The sequence below is a fragment of the Chinchilla lanigera genome, unplaced genomic scaffold (assembly GCF_000276665.1).
Source record: "Chinchilla lanigera isolate Chin_1 unplaced genomic scaffold, ChiLan1.0 scaffold00012, whole genome shotgun sequence".
Classification (NCBI taxonomy): domain Eukaryota; kingdom Metazoa; phylum Chordata; class Mammalia; order Rodentia; family Chinchillidae; genus Chinchilla; species Chinchilla lanigera.
Genome location: NW_004955413.1, coordinates 28,925,114 through 28,941,567, shown reverse-complemented (window position 1 = coordinate 28,941,567; position 16,454 = coordinate 28,925,114). Strand labels below are relative to the sequence as shown.

The window sequence follows — 16,454 nt, the reverse complement described above, 5'->3', positions numbered from 1 at the left end:
GGGCGACGGAGAACCCGACGCGGGGGGAGGGGGTCACCCCGAGAAGCCCGCCCGAGGCCCCCGCCCGTGCACGCCCGCAGCCCCGCGTGCGCGGCCCGGAGCCCCCTTTGTGCGGCCTCGGCGCGTCCTGGAAGCCACACACGTGTCCCGGCAGCCGTGAGCATCTACTAGGACCAGGACGGGGGCGGGAGGCCGTGACTTTGGGGCGAAGGACCTGGGGTGGGGGGCCTGGGTGACCTCCACCCGCGCTCCAGGGGACCTCGAGGAGTGTTTTCGGAGACACTGCTGGAGGTAAAATCGGGGGTGTCCCGAGAACAGGCCCCCAGGCTGTGGGGCGTGGCTGGAAGGGAAGGTGGCCTGGAAGCCGGGGGTTAGGACATGGGGTCCCGGCCGCGCCCACACAGTTCCCTGCGGTTGTCTGCGGCCAGATGTGGGCGGCCAATGTGGAGAAGGCCCAGGCCGAGACTGGAGACCCCGCCTAGGAGCGAATGGGGGGCTCCGGAGAGGCCCAGGGCTGGAAGACGGCGAGGGGAGAGCGGCCCGCTGAGGCCAGTCCCGCCGTGCCGGCCCAGGGCGGAGGACTGAGGCGGGGCGGCTTACCCCAGATAGCGGTATCAGAGGACACAGGCTGCGCAGAAGCCGCTCCACCTACCCCAGCGGTCGGGGTGTGCGGCTGAGGGGTTCCGGGTCCCCTTGCAGCTTCGGGGCCTGCACCCCGCAGTAAACTCCTTGGATTCAGAGCAGTAGGCACCCCAGTGACTGGGGGGGTCAGGGCTTGGGGGAGAAGCTGGGGCAGAGGAGACTTGGAAGGGACTTGACCCGGGCGAGGATGAAATAACCTTTGCTGTCTTTCAGTAAAGAAGGAGGGAGCAAACAGTCACCTCCTCTCCACTGGGGGCAGGTTCCCGGCTCCCCGGACGCCTGGAGCTGGGGTGTCTGCCAGGCCGCCGCGTCAGTCTGTCCTTCCTGTTTCTCCTGCTTGAAGACCGTCATGAAGCACACAGTAAGGGCCCTGTGGACAGCAGCCTGCGGCACTGTGAGGAGCCCTCTCTGGACAAAGGGATGGTTCACAGCCCGGCAGGAGGGAGCGCAACAGCTGCAGCCTTCCTCACTGGGCTCCTGACGGCATGTGATTTTTAAATCTAATTTTATGGGTGCATTTTAGATGTACATAATGATAACATTCATCTTAGGGAATTTGTACCTGTACATGATATATCTTGCTGCTGCTTTTTCTTTTTTTGTTCCTCGCTCTTCAGTCTCTCCTCCCCTCCTTATTTACAAAAGCTTTTTTTTTTTTTCTTCTGTCTTTTTGAGACAGAGTCTCTCGCTATGCAGTTCAGGCTGGCCTTGAGCTCACTTTGTAGCCCAGGCTGGTCTCGATCTCCCAACGATCCTCCTGCCTCAGCCTCCGGAGTGCTGGGATTACAGACGTGCACCACCACATCTGGCTTACAAAAGCTTTGTTTCCATTTTTCCTTTTATTCTTTTTTATTCTTGTCCCAGCTGGTGATTTGTTTTGTTTATTGTTACCCGCGCTGACCCAGGTAACTGAGACCGTGAGTAACGGGGATGCCGCGCTGGCCCTGGGTCCTGGGCGGCCCAGACTGGCTCAGGTTGATTCTCCCATGGCTCAGGGCAGAAACGCAGAGCAAGGGCCCAGCCGCGCTGCTTCCTTTCAGGAGCTCCTGAGAGACAACCTGTTCCACACCCTTCTCAGAGGTTCTGGTGATTTGCTGACCATCTTTGGCAATCTCTGCCTTACAGCAGTTTCGCCCCAGTCACTCTGTCTTCCTGTATCTTTTTAAAGTTTTTTTTTTTTTTTTTTTTTTTTGTACCAGGAATTGAACTCACGACCTTGTGCTTGCCAGGCAGGCACTTGTGCCGCTGAGCTATAGCCCCTGTATTCCTGTATCTTTGTCCATGCATATGTCCTTGTCTAAATCTGTACTTTGTAGCTAGGTGTGGTGGCACACACCTATAATTCCAGCACTCAGGAGGCTGAGGCAGGAGGATCACCAAAGAGTTTGAGGCCGGCCCTGAATGGCATAGCAAGACCAAAAAAAGAAAAAAATAACCCAATACGTAAATAAATAAATTCATGAATTAATTAAGTCCAGGAAAAAAACTGTCATCTAGCCAAACTGTCATTGAGCCCAGGGGACTCTGGCGTCAGAAAATCTGGTGCACTGCGCAGACCCCTTTGTCTGGAGACCCGAACCCAGGACGCTCAGTGCTGCCGCCCCAGCCCCACTCCCCTGCTGGCCTCAGACCCAGGCAGAGGACCTGACCTGGAGAGCTGGGGGGAGAGGTGGCTGGCAAAGGCCACCCCATCCTCTGCAAGGCATCGAGCATAGAGAAGCCCAGGGAAGAATGGGTGGCCTGACTTCTCCACCGGCGATGCTACCTCCCAGCAGACACACAGAATTTACAATTTTTATTTGGTGATTGCTACCATGAACACTGCAGAGACAAGTGGAATTTCCACTTTTTAAAATACCATTACAGCCAGGCGTGGCAGTGTACTGCTGTAATCCCAGCCCTGGGGAGGCTGAGGCAGGGGGAATCACCGCAAATTCAAGGGCCAGTTGGGCTACATAATGAGACCCTGTTTCAAAAGCCCAAAAGTAAGTAAGTTTTTCAAATGCCACTGCAGTGTGGAGGAAGCTCTCTAAGGGTCATCTGGAGCCTGGTGCCTCCTCCACCCCTGGCCAGCAGGCTTCCCTGAGACCCAGGAATTGGGCTTCACACGAGAGTGGCTTTGCTGGAGTTGTGTAGAGCTAAGTTGTATCAACATGGAATTGTGGGTTTGTTTTTTGTTTTTTGTTTTGGTATTTTTTTCCCCAGTACCGGGAATCGAACTCACGACCTTGTGCTTGCCAGGCAGGCGCTGTGCCACTGAGCTAAATCCCCAGCCCCCTGTATTTTAAGTGCAAGCGCAGAACTTATTAGTAAGAAACCTCTGGTAAAGCAGCCGCTTCTTGGCGACATTCACCATGATTCCATTCCCTGGGGCGAGTGACACTTTGGAAACCTCCGGCTGAAAGCTCTGCAATCTCCTTTCTTTGCACCTCTCTGGCTGGAAAATAGGACGAGTCCTTCTTCACTGCCATGCGGAAGATTTATTTAGATGATCGCATCAGTCGTGATGACTTTTTGTCTCATCCGTGTCACCCACGACAATCGAAAGCCAGCTTGATGGCTGAGAACTAATTGGTGTTTTCTTGGGGCTGTGAGGAAGGAAGGACAGAGGTCTTGCCCCAAAAGCTGTGCCTCCTTCCCAGCCCGCTCCGGGGGGTTGGCAGAGACGGCCTTCTCTCTGGGAAGCCCGACCAAAATAACTTTCCAAATTACTGTACCGAGCAGCAAATACAAATCTTAACCTGAAGGCTGGAAAGCTGGGGATTTTAATAGAAAGAGTTCAGTGAGATGCAGAGAGAGGAGCTGGGCTCCTGTCCCCGACAAGTAGGCCCCCACCCCGCTCCTTAGGGTCCCCCCTCCGTGCATCTTACCCCGCTGTTGGCCTGCAAGCATTTGACATTTGGGGAATAATTACGAAAATCAGATTGCACACAGCTGTCGCTGCTGAAGAAAATCGCTCAATTTGCCTTTGAACTGTGGCTTCCAGAGAGGCCGTTCCTTAGAAACTTCTTGAAGGACAGGAGCTAAGGTGTTACAAGCTCCTGCCACGCCCTGTGCAGGGCCTCAGACCTTGCAGTCCCGGTCAACCTCTGTCACCCACTTCCTCACCGTCGTCCCCGTAAACAGGTGGCCCGGGCCCGGTGAGCGCACACACAGAGATGCAGTCGCTGTGGACGTGGTGCCCAGCGAGAGCCACTGTGCCCAGGGCGCCCCCTTCGGGTTACCCAAGGGCTGAGCAGCTCCAGCCCGGGCAGTGAAGATCAGACAGAGTGGGCGGATGATCGGTGTTTGCATCAGATGGGGATCTGCCGGGCTGACCGGGGGCACTGTGCACGTCTCTCAGAAGCACCGTGGTGGAGGAAGGCTGCCAGGCAGATTCAGAACAGCACTGGCACGGGTCGCTTACATCACTCAAGTTCAGGCAGTTCACTGGGTGCTGAGTGAGTCCCCCGGGATAATCCGGGCTACCCTGGGCTCACTGCAGAGGGTCTCGCCTGCAGGGGGCGCCGGCAGACCCCTGTGGCACGCAAGTGGCCAGTCCTGCTCTATTTGGGAGGGTCTGGTGCAGACAGGAGCAGAGATCCTCACACCGCGCCTGCGGTGGACACTTTGAACCAAGTACCAATTAAACCCTAACAAGTGCACTAATAACTGTCCCAGGAGGGATCATTTGAGGGACACTACCTCTCCGTCCTCCTCAGCACAGCGGAAGGGACCCAGGGCTTCACACCTTCCAGGCAAGTGTGATGCCCCTGAGCTGCACCCCCAGCCCAGTCTTGGTTTTTTTGTTCTTTTGTTTTTTTAAAGACAGGGTCTCACTATGCAGTTCAGGCTGGCCTTGAGCTCACTTTGTAGCCCAGGTTGGCCTCAAACTGATCCTCCTGCCTCGGCCTCCGGAGTGCTGGGATTACAGGCATGCACCACCACGCCCGGCATCCCAGCCCAGTCTGACTCCAGGCCGCACACACCCGCCAGGGCTCGTCCCTTCCAGGATGCCACACGCGATCCTGGCACCGCTGCAAGTGCTTACAGAGTTTTAAAAACTGCAAGCTTTGTCTCACTTCCCTTTCCTAGAACTAAAAGGATGTTGGTATCTCTCCAAAAAAACTATCAGCATCCTTTAGCTCTTTGGGAGAGGAAAAAGACCGCCCGCCAGGGAACACGAAGACTGGAGTGTTTTCTTGTGTTGCTCATTTTCAAACCTCCAAGCAATTGCAGGAGAGTCAGAAGTGCGTGGAGGAGGGAGGGGAATGTGGAGCTGATTCACTGGTGGAGAAAATGCTTTATTTCCCCCAGGTTGTGCTTTCAGAGCAATCTTACAGCGCTTCGGGTAGCATTGGCGCGGGCCTCTGCGATCGTAATATCTAAACTGGCATTTTGCACCGTGTTATTTAATCAGTTTGCTAATTTAGTGATCTGGCAAGAGAATAACTTGTGATTTTCACTGTAAATGCTAAGAGCGTGAGAGGATGACCAGACACGCCTGGAATTTAAAGTCGGCGGCGGGGACGGTGTTCCCCGCCGAGCGCGATGGGCGTGGGAATCAGGCACCCACGGCCCTCCGCTCGGATCTCTGGAAACTGGCCGACTTTGAGATGGGGAAGTTGTGTTTTCACTTATCAGCAAAGCCCCCTGGGTTTTCATTCTGCGCAGTAGGCAAATGAGACCACACATGCACTTTGTGCCTACAAATATTTCATAGATGAGGAATGAATACATAACGCAGCACCCGAGTCACTCGTTCTAGTCTTGCATGATTGGCAAAGTGCCCTAAGGTCAACTGCCCTCTTCAAATCGGACTTCCTCGGCTGGGAGAGAGGCAGAGGGAAGCAAGCTGCCTGAAAAATGCCACTTCGTGCCTCAGCACCACCACCACCAGCAGAAAAGGAAGAAAAAATGCCTTCGTGTGGGTGGGAAGACAAAGGCCAGGCCTATTAGATGTTCGCATTTTAGTCCAAATTTCCTCCACCATCCATTTGCCCTAAACGTTTCATCTGCGTGCATAATACCAGGGTGCACTTAAGCCCTTCCCAGCTACTCTGAGAGCAGTATTTTGGGTGAAGGAGGCAGTGATCAGGGTTGGGAGCAGAGCTGAAGTTGGGGGCTCTTTGGGGAGTAGGCTTGTTCCGTGCTGCCAGAGCTAGAGATTGGGCCACGAGGGCATATCGTGGGGACATCTCTGGGGCCAGGGAAGGCACAGGGGTCTGCGGTCAGGGCCTCCAAGGGGCCAGGGTGTCACAAGTCAGCTTGCCCATGTGTGCCAATAGAACTTTATTGATGAACACAGAAATGTGAATTATGTATAATTTGCACATGTCAAAAACCTTGCTTTTTTAAAGTTTGTAGTATGTCTTGTTTTTGTCTCACAGTACTTGGGGTTGAACCCAGGGTCTCTGCACTGAGCTACATCCCCAGCCTGGTTTTCATTTTTCATTTTGAAATTGAGGCTCTCTGTAAGTCATTTAAATTGCGTGGGCTGGGCTCAAACTGTGATCCTCCTGCTTCAGCCTCCCAGAGTGCTGGGATTACAAGCGTGCACCCACCACACCTGGCCCTGGTCATTTTTTTGTCCCAAACATTAAAATCATAAACATATTCTTCACTCACAGGCCATTAAAAAAATAAATAAATAACAGGCATTGGTGGATTTGAGAGGAGAAAGCCCTGAAACTAGATTTCATTTATTGTCCATTCTGGCCGGCGGGTCGCAGGTGCTGAGAAGGACGGCACCAGCAAAAGCTCGGGTTTGGAGGGCAGCAGGGATCAGAGCCTGACCCTCTGAGCAAGGTCTCCGCTGCCGCAGCAAAGCGTCCTGGGCAGTGCAGCCTTTCCTTCCAAAGCTGGGGCGGCGGCAGCTCCACGGCACCTGGGTGTGGCGCGGTGTCACTCGTCACACAGGCAGTGGGAACCACCCGGTGCACATCTTTGCACAAATTCTAGCAGCACCTGGCTTGGGTGAAGAGTCTGGGACAGCCAGGGATGGGGCTGTCCGCCTGCAGGACGGGTCCCCCGATGACTAGCTTGCAGGAAAGCTGCCGTTCACTCATCCACACCAGTGGGTTTTTTTGCTTTGTTTTGTTTTTGTTTTTTGGTTTTTCTCCGGTACCAGGAATCAAACTCACGACCTTGCGCTTGCCAGGCAGGCGCTGTGCTGCTGAGCTAAATCCCCAGCCCCAGTTCACACCAGTGTTGCCCCGGCCCTTTCTGTGCTGCCTGTCCAGGCCTTCGGTTTCACCCGTGAACAAATCAAACAAAACCTGTGGCGCTCACTGTCACGGCAAGGGAATTACATCTGCACCTAAACACTCCACGCACCAACGTGCACATACCGCACGGCTGTGTGTGTGTACACACATTTTGTACATCTCTCTGTTTGCAGACACATGAGCTTTTCTTTTTTTTTTTGAGACAGGATCTTGCTCTGTAGTTCATGCTGTCCTTGAACTTACTACGTAGCCCAGGGTGGTTCAGAGCTCCCAGCAATCCTCCTGCCTCAGCCTCTCAAGTACATGTGTACCATGCCTGACTCAGGGAGCCAGACTCTTAATCTTCAGATACTCGGTCAAGGTGACACAGCTGGTTTGAGCTCTGCCTGTATCTTCCAGCACACACACAAGAAGCAATTGATGATGATGTGGTGCAAATGGTACTATTTCCAAACCAGTTAGAATACATGTTGATTGAGAAGATGAACGCTTGCTTCTCTGAGCAGCGCCAGCATCTGCTGACTGTGCAGGCTGACGTGTGAGTGATAGAAACGTTCATTCCTCCAGGTGGGACCTGTGTGAGACTCCGCCCCCGCGACCGCACCAGGTGCCGCTCTGTAGCTGACGACAAACAGCCCCCAGGGCCGAGCTGCTGTGACTGAGTTACACTTTCACCCGGGAAGGACAGTGTGCGGCCCCCTCTCTACAGGAAATTCCCTGAGGCGCCCAAATGCCAGACCTGCAAGGAAATCAGTGAAATGCAAGGCTTCGGGAGGTGATTCCAACATCAGTGACACTTAAAGACTTAGGATAGAGAGCTATGAAAATCAGTGGCCGGGGCCTTGGGGTGGCTGACCCCTGCTGCTCCAGGCAGGACAGTGCCTTACATATGACCAAAGTGAGCTGAAGTGTGGGGCACACAAAATACGCTCTGTAACAATAGGTTAGTACTCTTGGTGCCTGAAAGACTACACAGCTGTAATTTTTTTTTTTTTTTGACAAGCAGTGCCTGGGGTGCTGGGGAAGCCTTCAAGACTTCCGCGTGCTCGGAAATGTGTCTTTAAACTGTGGCACCTTTTCTTGTCATTCCTGCCTGACTGATACAGTGTTAACACCTGCTTACCTCACTTACATACTAACAGTTACTATGCGTCAAGAAGAGCTCTCCGCAGGCTGTGTGCAGGTTGTAGCGGCAGGGCAGGGCGACCTCCAGTTTGTGCATCTGTAGGGTCCTGGATTCTGCCCCAGGGGCAGCAGTAACTGGCTGGAGCTAGATGATGAGCAAAGAAGGAAGAACCACTGGATGTGGTGGTGCACATCTATAATCCCAGCTACTGCAGAGGCTGAGGCAGGAGGATCACAAGTTCAAGGCTAACCTGCGCAGTTTTGTTTTTTTTTTAGCGCTGGAAATCGAACTCAGGGCCTTGCATTTGCCAGGCAGGTGCTGTGTCTGCTGAGCTACATCCCTGGCCCCAACCTGGGAAATTTAGACTTTGCCTCAAAATTAAAAAATGGAAAAAGCTAGGGTTGTGGCTGAGGGCTAGAGCAGCCCCAGGTTCAGTTCCCAGCAGGGAGGAGGCGGGGGGAGGGAGGAAGGGTTTACAGTGTGCCGGGGACAGAAAAGGGCTTGCTGCAGAGCAGGCTGGGGGAGGATCCCGGGCTACACTGGAGGGAGTGGGGCGGGGATGGCGTGGCCTCCTCACCTCCCCGGGGAGCAGGCGATTCTTTAGCTCTTCTGCTTGTTCAAATATTCATCCATCCATTCATTCAACAGACCTATCCAGTGCCTGCTTAGGTGCAGGTCCCATTCGGGGAAGGAAGACGAATCGTACTTGAAGCGCAGCTCTGTGGATTTATGCTGCTGCTCCCACAGGTGGGAAACTGCAGTCCAGTTCAGAGTGGGTCTGCGGAGTTGTTATGGTTTATGTCTGTGTGTCCCCCCAAAGCCTCCTGCGGATATGGGGCAGGCTATTAGAGTTGAATATGGGTGTGAGAGCTGCACCCGCCCGGGAGTGGATAGTTTGCATATGTAAGGGAGAGGAAGGAGCGGCTTGGGGGCATTCCTCCTCCCGGATTCCACCGTGGTGTGTGTGTAGTGGCAGCTTTGCTGTGCTGCCGCCCTGAGATGCAGCCCTCTGCCACGTGCCACTCTGCCTTATAATCATGCCTAGTATGGATTGAAACCTCCACAAACTGTAAGCGAAGTAAACCTTTCCTTCCTTAATTTTGGTCGTCAGATATTTTGTCCCAGCAACGAGAGAAAGGTAACCAAGACAGGGATCCAGGTTCGCCTAACTCGGGGCGAACGCCGCACCCCACAGGCCTGATCAGGCTGCCGCTTTTACTCTGTGGATTGAGAGCCAGGATGGCTGGGGTTTTTTCTCCTCTCCCTGACCATGGCCCTGAGCACAAACGCAGGGCCTCACCCATACCAAGCAAATGTGCTTGAATTGAACTACACCCCAGTTTGGGTTGCACATTTTGTTTTGTTTTGGTTTCTTTTGCCTTTTTTTTGAGACAGGGTTTCACTATGAAGTTCAGGCTGGACTTGAACTCACTTTGTATTCCAGGTGGACCTCAAACTCACAGCGATCCTCCTGCCTCATCCTCCCCAGTGCTGGGATTACAAGCATGCACACATTTTTAAATGGTTAAAGAACAAAACAGCAGCCAGATACTAGCACCCTGTGGCTGCAACTACTCAGGAGGCTGAGACAGGAAGACTGCTTGAAGCTACCCTGGGCAACACAGGGAGACCCTATTGCAAAAAAAAAAAAAAAAAAAAAAATTTGGGCAAAGTTTTTCTCTTTTAATAATTAAATCCTTGGTCCAGGTGTGGTGGCACATGCTTGTCATCCCAGCACTTGGGAGCTGAGGCAGGAGGATGGCCATGAGTTTGAGGCCAGCCCTGGGTACCTAGTGAGTTCAAAGCCAGCCTGAATTACACAGGGAGACCCTGTCCCTAAAAAGTAAATACAATAAATATGTAAGTAAAATAATCAAATCCTTGGCCACTTCTTATCACAGGTTTTAGTATAGGAATAGTTATTCACCTTGGAAAAGTAACGTTTTTTAAATGCTTGACTTTCCTTTAATTCTGCTACCAAGTATTTGGGAATATTAGTCCAGAGGATTCGCCAGGACTTCTCTTCCGGGGAAGCTGAAACCGTTCAGCAGGCGCCTTGGCACCTATTGAGTGACTACAGGTTTGCATCCGTTCTGGATTTAAACTGGGCCTGTGTGGAGCCAGACTGTGCTTTACCCTTGAGGCCCTGGGTTGAGTCTAGCCACGCCTGGTTAATTTGGAAACGCTTTATTCCCGGCGGCATGAAGCTGGGAAGTCACAAGGGTTATTCCAGCACTGGGGATTGAACCCAGGGCCTTCCTGCTGAGCTACCTCCTCAGTCCTATTTTTTTATTTTGAGACAGGGTCTCCCTAAATTACTACATTGCCCGGGCCAGCCTCAAACGTGCGACCCTCCTTCCTCAGCCTCCTGAAGCACTGGGATTGATACAGTGAAAAAAACTCCCAACCTGAAAGATATCTGGGATGAATTCATGTTCTTTAAAGTCGAAGAATGAATTTTAGTTACAATAGAGGTTAAGAGCCTCAATAAATACATACAGAATGTATTTATTGAGGGAAAGAAAGCTTTTGTTGGGGCTGGGGATTTAGCTCAGTAGCACAGCACCTGCCTGGCAAGCACGAGGTTGTGAGTTCGATTCCCGGTACCAGAAAAACAAACAAACAAAAAAGCCTCTGTCCAAGAGGACAGAAGTGGGGCCCAAGTGGGGTGCCCATGAACCTATCTTTTCTAGATTTTTTTTACAGAGCAAACCTCAAAGTGAGGCAGGTCCGAGGTGGAAAACATGGGAACTCACTAGCTGGGCATGAGGTAAGACAACTATGATCAGCCAATAAGATTACAAGTATAATTGTTCAGGTAAAATTGATTAAATCGGGATCAAATGGGGAAGCGAGTCACGTAGCCAGCGGGCATGAATACAGAACAGCGGCCTTTCCTGTAGGGGGCTGGGCTAGTGACTCTTCCAGGCTTTCAAGGTGATTAACTATTTAGAGTATCAATCGCTGAGGTCCATCCCTCGGGAGCTATGTGGGCGCATCTGTTTAATCTTTTGTCCACAGCAGAGGGGTCTGTCTCCCCCACAGGTGCAAGGTATCGCATCTTCCGCACTGGCTCCTCTGAGGGCCTGGCCCTGTCTGTCTATAACATTTCTATCTAATTCCGCTGCCTATGACAGGATGTCAGGCCTGCGCCAGCACACGAGGCTGTGAAGAGCGGACTCCGGCCCTCTCCTGCAGGGCTTCCAGACACTCCCAGAGGCGAGGATCTGAGCGCCACTTTTGTCTCCAACAGTCACTGCCCACCCCGGCTCTGCTGCGGCTGGAAAAGCCCCTCCCCCCCCATTGGGCCCCTCAGGGCCGCACTGTGCTCGGGAAGCACAGCTGCAGAGTCGCACCTCCAGGTGCCCCAGGGACGCTGAGGAGTCACACTTGAGGCTGAAGGACACGCCTTGCCTCCTCCTCGAAGGCTTCCCCTTGAACTATCTTTTTTCTTTGTTCCTTTTTTGCAGCACTGGGGCTGAAGCCCGCATGCTGGGCAAATGCTCCCCACAGCGGTGTCCCTGGGGCCACGCTGGTGTTAAGGGTCAGCAGGAGAAACGGGTGGGGTACGTTACTGCTCTGTTTTCAGGGCTGGGGCACAGCGCAGGGGCGGAGCATTTGTCTCAAAGGTGACATTAAGGACCAGGGCTCCGCCAAAATATGTAGTTTTTTTTTTGAGACAGGGTCCCACTATGCAGCCCAGGCTGGCCTCGAACTCCTGGTGATACTCCTGCCTCAGCCTCCCAAGTGCTGGCTGGATTAACAGGCATGCGCCACCACGCCCTGCCCACCTTTACTCAGGACTGACATCTCCAGACGTTGGACCTCTTTGATTTCAACACTTCTCCCCAATAAGGGCCACTTGTCAATCTTCACTCCCGAGTTCAATACCAAGGCCGCAGCTCGGGCTCTTTATTATGTTCCAATATTCTTAGCAGTAGCTCTGCCGGTTTTGTATTTCAGGGAAATTGCATTCTGATGAGCAGTAATTTCTGGGTGTGATAAGAAGATAGAAGCAATTGTATTGGGTGTCTGACTCCACATCGAGAGGTCGCCTCTCTGGCTCGGTGATGGATGGATCCAGGCCCGCTGTTCTCTCACCCAGCCCAAGTCAGAATATTTTAATTGATCAGCTCATCCAGGCGGTGACAAGCGACGGAAACGCTTCCTGCGTCAGAAACAGACTGATTCGGGGGGCAGGGAGAGAGGCTGTCATTTTCCCAGTTGGTCCGATTCACAGAGCGAGCTTTCAGAAATAATTACTGATTCCTTGTCCAGCCAGGTAAGGCTGCGCCTTCACTTTGTTCTTCAAAGTTTTGCCTAATGATTTGGTTGAGGGGTCCAGTCCTTGACGGTCCGGAAAAGACCGCAGATGGAGCCATAGGGCTGGCACCGACTCGAGCTGACGGGGCAGCTGAGCCCGCGACGTGGCCTCCCAGTGTGGTCTGGACCTGTGGCCGCACCACCTGCCTCACGCTCCTCAGAACCCAGCACCAGGCTTCCACTTCACAAGGACCTAGGGTTCACCTTCACACCAAGCGATGGTCTGTGCTGGTTCTCTTAGGGTCCCTAGCTACGGTGCCGGGCATGGAGACCAAACAGCTCCTGGGGCACCAGGCACTTTGCCACATTTTTGGCTACTGATGGGTTTAGGCACCCTCATTCCACAGATCGGGCTTGCTGGGCGTGGTGGCGCACACCTGTAATCCCAGCACTCGGGAGGCTGAGGCAGGAGGATCATTGTGAGTTTGAGGAGAGCCTGAGCTACAAAGTGACTTCAAGAACAGCCTGAACTGCATAGTGAGACCTTGCCTCAAAAAGACAAAAAAAAAAAGAGAGCACAGATGGGGCCTGAGGGCTGGAAAATGAGCATGACTCGTATCTGGTAACAAAAGGATTTGGGAGTCTATTTGTTATTATTATTATTATCATTATTATTATTGTAGTTCAGGCTGCCTTGAATTACACAGCCCATGCTGGCCTCAAACCCATGAGGATCCTCCTGTCTCAGCCTCCTGAATGCTGGGATTGAAGCCACCATACCTGGCCACACACCACTTGGAACCGTGGTGTCAGGACCTCCTCCAGCTCTTCCCCAGCAAGGGCCCTGCTCCCGGGGACAGCCGTGGATCGGCTCTGCACGTGGAAGTCATCTTCGCACAGAAGAGAGAGACCGGAAGCTGTGGTTACTTGGATGCAGGTTTCCCACAGACATTTCTTCGAAGATGGACAAAGATGGACGGAGCGAACTTCAAGAAAAGCAACTGACAGCATCTCTTGCCAGTGATAAAATGTGAGCTTTCAAGTGAAAATCGGAACTGGGGAAAATGTGTATCCACCACCCGGAGCCTGACAGCTCCTCAACAACCATGCCACTGGCGCTGGCATTAATGAATGTGATCTTTTCCCTCTGCACAACTGTGACACGCGCCGGCATTTGGAAGATGTGGCTGATTCAGAGAAGCAGAGTTCCCCAAGTGACTAACGCACGCTGTTATAATCCGTGCTGGGCACTGCCTGTGAGTGTGAGTGGGCGGGAAAAGGTCGCAGATGGGGCGTCACATCCCGCTCTGCAATTAACCTACAAAACGCAACCACTTGTCAGAGGCTGGCGCGCAGCAGGAGGCCCTGGCTTCCACCCTGACCTCGGCCAAAAAAGAAACAGAACTACCACTTGCTGAGTTTTGGTGAAGTATCAAAGGCTATCCAAGTCAGGTGTGGGAGGCTGAGGCAGGAGGATGGCCATGAATTCAAGGCCAGCCTGAACTACGGATCGAGGCACTTTCTTAAAAAGCCCACCCCAAACCCAGGAATATGCAGTTACTGAAAAGGCTCTCCTTTGCCAAACGCACATCCCAGAGGGCACTTTCTTCCTATCCGTCACACAGCTCCCCCTGCCACAAACAGATGCAGAACACTCATCTGGCTTTGAAGTCAGAACCCAGGGAGACTTGCAGACCCGCGCAACGCCGCCACCCTCCGCACTGAGGTTTTCACTGGGGATATGCACTTTCCCTAGGATGTGAGTCCCGTCAGCATGCAGTTCCCCAGGAGTTTTGTCTCCTGGTGTGGGGGATGGAACCTAGAGCGGCGGGCACCCTAAGCACCCACTGTAGCACTGAGCAGGAATTCATATTTTTAAAGTCTGAATTTCCATCAAGGGTGAACACGAGCCTCAGCCATAGCTCTTGGGGGCCGCAGTACTCCTGACAGTGCCGAGGGGTCCTGGCCTATCCAGTGTATAGTCACCCGATGATCACGTCAAAGGTTACAACGGAGGTGAAGGGGTGTCTATGCGGTCACCACTGCAGGGGTCCAAATGTCGGGCACTACAAGCTTGAAAAAGCCCCCCAAGTGCTGGTGGAGGGGCCCTTAGTGTACTTGTGTGAGCGGGAGCTGGGGACGGCCTGAGTCACAAACAGGCGCCTACCGTCTGCCTCCGTGCATGTCCCCTCCCCAGGAGGGCCAAATGCCCCACGGCACTGGGTCCCCTGGGATCTACCTTGGGGAGCAGAGAGCCCACTGGCGGGGGCCCCTAGGCTGTGGACTCTGTCACAGTGCGGGGAGGTGCTCAGCAAAGTCCTTTTCGACAGAAGAGAAACCTGAGGCCCAGAGGGAAGAAGTAAACAGAACTGGCACGCATGGGGCCCCAACCTGCAGCTGGGTGCCAGCCCACTTCCTGATATCCGTCCCCCAAACTGCCCTGTCAAATGGGTGTGACTGGAAAATACAGTGTTTACGTTTTAAACATTGTATTATAGTAAAAGACACACTGTTACTAACTCCCCTCGAAATATCCGCCCTTGCTGTGAACAACCGCACCCTTCCTTCCCGCCGCTGTGCAGCAGCTCTGGAGTGCTGTTTCTTGAGGGTCTTCGGTTGCGCTGTCCTGGCTGCCTCGATGTGAATCAACTCAGAACATTCTCCTTTCCTGGTCACGTTGACTTTGGGGAAGAGCCGGAGGTCACACGGCGCCAGACCCGGTGACCAAGCGGGAAGAGGACACTGTTGTGTTTTGCAAGCCTGCCTCTGCGCTGGATGGCACCGGGCAGCGGCAGTCACCGCATTTTTGATCACACCACGTAAAGACTCGGGAAAGAGAACTTCTGCAGCTGCTTCGGAAAGTGGCAAGAACGACGGGGTGAGTGTGCTCAAATCCAGGGGAGGATTCTGAGGAAGATCCATGGTGATGTCTTTCACTATAATAACTTTTATTTCAACGTTCACTGAATGTTTTGATCATGCCTCTGCAGGGCAGCGCTGTGGTTCAGATCCGTGTCCCACCCGGGTGCTGAGCCTTCCGTGCCCACACCCTAAGGCCTGTACTCAAGCTCTCTGTATCCGCGGCTCTGTATCCCCGACTCTATCCATGGATGCAGCCAATTGCAGACTGAACATCAGGAACAAAACCGCACCCGTACGGGTCAGGCACAGACGCTCCTCCGCAGAGTTCCGAGCAGTTCACGGAAACGCGTCTCACAGCACTTCCGCTGTCTCGGGTGTTGGGAGTTACCCGAAGCTGATCTGGTGCATACGGGGGGCTGTGCACAGGTTATGCACACACTGTGCTGTGATAAACGTGACGGGGAAACACGGTTCTGTGCATGTATACAAGGGACTTGAGCAAGGAGGATTCTGGAATCCAAGCGGCGCTGGGCCCGTGGCCTGCAGACCACGGGGGCGATGACAGCATCACGGGACAGGGCAGAGAAGGCAGCAGGCAGAACCGAGGGCGCTCACTGGCGGACTTCAGCAAGACCACCCGGGGTTCCCTGTGGGGTCCAGGCCATCGCCAGGGTCGCAGAGCGGTGGTGGGGAGTCAGGGTGAGGGGGCGGGGCCGGGAAGCAGCTCCGGAAGGAGCAGCAGCTAGGGACTGGGGAAGACCGGGCCAGCTTCTCCGCAGGGCCTCCCTCTGCCCACACAGCCCTGCCAATGCCTGGGCTGCAGCCCAGTGAGGCCCAGGCTGGACTCCTGAGCCCCTGGGAAGTGAAGCTGTGTTTGTGCTCTTGCTATTTCTTCCTTTATTTTTTGGGAACCAGGAATCAAACTCAGGACCTTGCACTTACCAGGCAGGCGCCCAGCCACGGCCTCAGTAGCACTGAGGACGGAAGCCAGGGCCCTCGTACACCGGACAAGTGCGGCACCGCGAGCCCCGCCCTCCTCCCGGGTCCGTGATGTCTCAGCCACCGGCTTGTGGCTTCGATCTCAGGGGGCTGCCGTCACGCTACAGAGGACACATTTCCCCGCTCGCCTCGTGTCCCCAGCATCACAGCGTGGTAACTTCTCCCGTGCCCCCCACGCACGCACACTCGCGCACGGGACCCCACATGCCCGCTGGCGTGACAGCTCTGGCTCTGCCGGACACTCCGGCCTGTGGGACCCCAGGGGAGGTGGGAGGGAAAGGAATCGGGGACATCCGAGCACCCTTGGGCCTGGGGCGGTGCAGGCAAAGGGCCCCAGGCACCCGGAGAAGCAAACC

The 16,454-nt window shown here is 53.9% G+C and overlaps 1 long non-coding RNA gene across 4 annotated transcripts in view; it reads left to right on the top strand.

Annotated features, from left to right (window-relative positions):
• Positions 1–16,382, top strand: part of LOC102020437 — a 20,990-nt gene extending 4,608 nt beyond the window's left edge. The window contains exons 3-6 of one of the 4 annotated variants that reach the window (XR_001232988.1): positions 7,416–7,623; positions 8,623–8,721; positions 11,938–12,256; positions 12,986–16,382. This is a non-coding gene — a long non-coding RNA (uncharacterized LOC102020437). Of the gene's footprint in view, positions 1–855; positions 1,194–7,415; positions 7,624–8,622; positions 8,722–10,667; positions 10,808–11,937; positions 12,723–12,985 lie in introns of those variants that run through there. The other 3 variants (XR_260121.2, XR_001232990.1, XR_001232989.1) reach the window with 3 other exon arrangements.
• Positions 16,383–16,454: the final 72 nt, after the last annotated feature.